Source organism: Malus domestica, chromosome 16, assembly GCF_042453785.1.
Source record: "Malus domestica chromosome 16, GDT2T_hap1".
NCBI lineage: Eukaryota > Viridiplantae > Streptophyta > Magnoliopsida > Rosales > Rosaceae > Malus > Malus domestica.
The window spans coordinates 4,029,050-4,032,655 of NC_091676.1; the positions used below are offsets into that span (position 1 = coordinate 4,029,050).

Below are 3,606 nucleotides of genomic sequence, written 5' to 3' on the forward strand. Positions count from 1 at the left end.
TACAAACAATTCCAAAAAAATATTATAGGTGAATTTGAGTCACTTATTCTTTACACTCACAATTCTTATAATCAGATTTCAACTTCTAACTACAAACTAAAACAAAGAAACAACAAAACCAAACTAGTACGTGTTCTTTCTTGTTCTAGTTTTCCTTTACACTCCCATGTCTTGTCCTTTCCTTTTGGGCTCAATTGAAATGGATGACAAAAAAGGAGACAACCAAGAAGAAACCTACAACAAAAAATCCTAATTCATATCACCCAACTTGTTATTTCTCTTCAGCTTGGGCTTCTTATTGCAATAATGAGCAAAAATAATAAACGAATGCAATACTACCAGCCTTTACATAATTACTACTTAGGAACTATACAACAAAATGTGTCGTCCTTCACTTCCTTAGCCTCGAAGACACCTCGTGTAACATCGTTTCCGATTTGCAGCACTCTCAATTCGCTTTCAGAACTCAGAAAATCCATAACTTCCTGCACTCTGCAACATTTTGAGTGTACACGGCAATTGGCTTTCAGTGGTTGCTGGCTGCCTTGTGTTCTGAAGATAGTTGAGGTAGCTCAGCAATACATTTCAACTTCTCCCAATGACCAACAATCACCGCTAACGGCTGTTAATAACAGTGGAGCAGCAGCTGCAGCAAGAAAAAAAAAAATTTAATCCACGGACAAAGTTGCAAAATTCCTTTCACCAATTGTGGCCTCTAGAAAAAACAAGATTGACATTGAGAAGCAGTAGTGGCTTTAAACGAGGGGTTGTATCTTTTGAAAAATTGTGAACTTTATAAACAAAAAAGAGAAGGCAAAAAAAAACTAGTACAACAGCAGAGTTGTTTCTCAATATCAATCACTGGGAACTATAATTCCCACAATAGTTTAGAGGATAAATTGAATGTATTAAGAATAGAAGAACAAGTTTGAATATAAATAGAGATTGACAATTAGAGGGTTGGCTGCAAACACTCAATGATCAAGATTCAAGAAAATGGGATTCATTTGTGGGAACTCAAACAGGGTAGCAAAAGATCCCAACAGTTTTGCAATTTCTAACAATTTTCCTCGGCTGAGAAAAAGAACACTGGTGGACACAAGTTGATGCCATAAATATGTAATGTTTCCATACAACAAAAACCTGAAGAAGTATGATTGTATAATACTCAAATAACTTATTTAAGGCATCTTACCTTCAATTGACCAGTGTTATACTGTAATGTGACTAAACGCAACATCTTTGGGGTTATCCCTTCATCTCCCTGTGCTCATGGCACAAGGGGCACCGGTGGAAGCAGCAGTGTGTCAAGTATGGGTCACACGGCGAGTTCTGCAGTCAACAACGCAATCAAGCATTCAGCGAGCTTCAATTAAGAAAAATATATTCCGCATGACATAAACATAAGCTAGATTGTTTAAAATATTCTTATGCAATATATAAGAGATGAATCGTGAATCCATTAGTCTATGACTAAACTTACTGCATACTAGTTAAGTAAGTTGAGGTTCAAAAAGTTGGGGCAATAGCAGCACACACATGATGCATTAACATCAAGACCAGAACACTAAACCAGAGCATCTTTCAAAAGTGACGACACGCCCTTGAAGTACATTGAGCAAAGAACCAAAAATTACCTCCATAATCCACTCCAAGTGCCAAATTTTAATCCAAAAATTAATAAAATCTTGATTAACATAATTCTATCAAAGCCAATTAACACAAACCTGATTAACAGGTTGGTGGGGGCTGAAGAAGGTGGTCGGTGATGGAGCTGGAGCTGCAGGGCAAGGCGTTGCTGCCCTTTTTGGAGCTGCAACTTCACAAGTTTGAAATTGAATCAAAATTACCATCAATCAATTTATCAGGCAGGTTGAATTTTGAGAATTTGATAGATAAAAAGAGTTTAGAGAGTAGAGAGAGAAAGAGATGGGAGAGAGAGATAGGAAGGGAAGTGTAACTGAGATGGTGGGAGTTCGAATTTGACCGGTGCCTGGAGGTGTAGTTGTAGCCGCTAACGGTGAGGCCCTGAGCAACCAAACAGATGACCGCCCACTTGAGGAGGCCTTTGGTAACAAACATAAGAGTACGTGGCTGGAAACCGACAAGGGAGCTGAAGACGATCGAGAGGGCAAAGGTGCGACGAGGAAGGAGAAGGCGAGGAAGAAGAAGACGAGAGGGCGACGGTGCGAAAGAGAAGGGAGAGGACGGGATTAGCAGTCCGCTCGTTCTGGGGTTCTTCGTTAAGACCTTCTAGCGAAGGTTTAGATAGAATTCTAGGGTTTTGGTAAAAATTGTTCTCTTCTTATTAATATATAAACTTATACAATCTCTTATAATTTAGGAAACAAGTATCCCTAATACATAAGGATACCAATTGCATAATTATAATATCTCTACATTCCTTATTCTTCAAGGTTCTCACGCAACACTGCCCCTCATGTTGGTGCGTAGATATCACCTAGGCCCAACTTGTCAAGTGAGTCTTGAAACACTCTTGCTGACACTACATGCGTTAACATGTCAGCCAGCTGGTCTTCGGATCTTACATATGGAATATCAATTAACTTAACATCCAACTTTTCTTTAATAAAATGTATATCCACCTCAACATGTTTCACGATGAACTGGATTATTAGCTATTTCTCGCGCAGCCTGATTATCACAATATAAAAGCATCGCTCCACATGGCTTGAACCCAATCTCTGCAAGAAGAATCCTCAGCCATAATAACTCATAAATCACATGCGCCATTCCACGGTATTCAGCTTCTGCAGTGGACATGGCCACAACATTCTATTTCTTGCTTCTCCAAGTCACAAGGTTTCCTGCAACAAATGTGAAGTACCCTGACGTAGAGTGTCTATTAATAATGTTCCCAGCCCAATTAGCATCAGTGTACCCTTTTACCTTCATATGCCCATGTTTCCTGAAGATCAACCCTTTTCCAGGTGCACCTTTCAAATAATTCAAAATCCGCATAACAGCAGCCATGTGATCCTCACTATGAGAGTGCATAAATTGACTTACTACACTAACAACATATGCAATATCTGGTCTCGTAAGAGACAAGTAAATCAACCTTCCTACTAACCTCTGGTATCTTTCCCTATTTGCTGGTACCTGGTTCGGGTAGATAGCCAAATGATGATTTTAAACTATAAGTGTTTATGCTGGTTTGCATGCCAACATCCCAGTCTCAGACAAAAGATCCAGAACATATTTTCGCTGAGATATGTAAATACCGTCACGGGAACGAGCAACTTCAATTCCCAAGAAGTACTTCAAACCTCATAAATCTTTCATCTCAAACTCCGAAGAAAAATCCTCTTGTAATCTCTCCATTTCTTTTGTATCATCACATGTGACTACCATATCATCCACATATATTGTCAACAAGGTAACCTTTCCTCCATTGCGTTTGATAAACAAAGTGTGATCCGCACTCCCTTGTCGGTACCCGTATTTCTTCATTGCATTAGTAAATCTTCCAAACCAGGCCCTCGGCGATTGTTTGAGTCCATAAAGAGCCTTTCGTAGTCTGCATACTTTGCTTGCTTTATTCTGCACTTCATACCTAGGTGGGAGCTCCATGTATACTTCTTC

The 3,606-nt window shown here is 39.3% G+C and overlaps 1 long non-coding RNA gene across 1 annotated transcript; it reads right to left on the reverse strand.

Moving 5' to 3' along the window:
* Positions 1 to 2,359, reverse strand: LOC108169683 (uncharacterized). The gene is made up of 4 exons (XR_001786020.3): positions 1,962 to 2,359; positions 1,728 to 1,819; positions 1,196 to 1,332; positions 1 to 646 (listed from the first exon to the last, which is right to left on the reverse strand). It is a non-coding gene; the product is annotated as an uncharacterized lncRNA (long non-coding RNA).
* Positions 2,360 to 3,606: the final 1,247 nt, after the last annotated feature.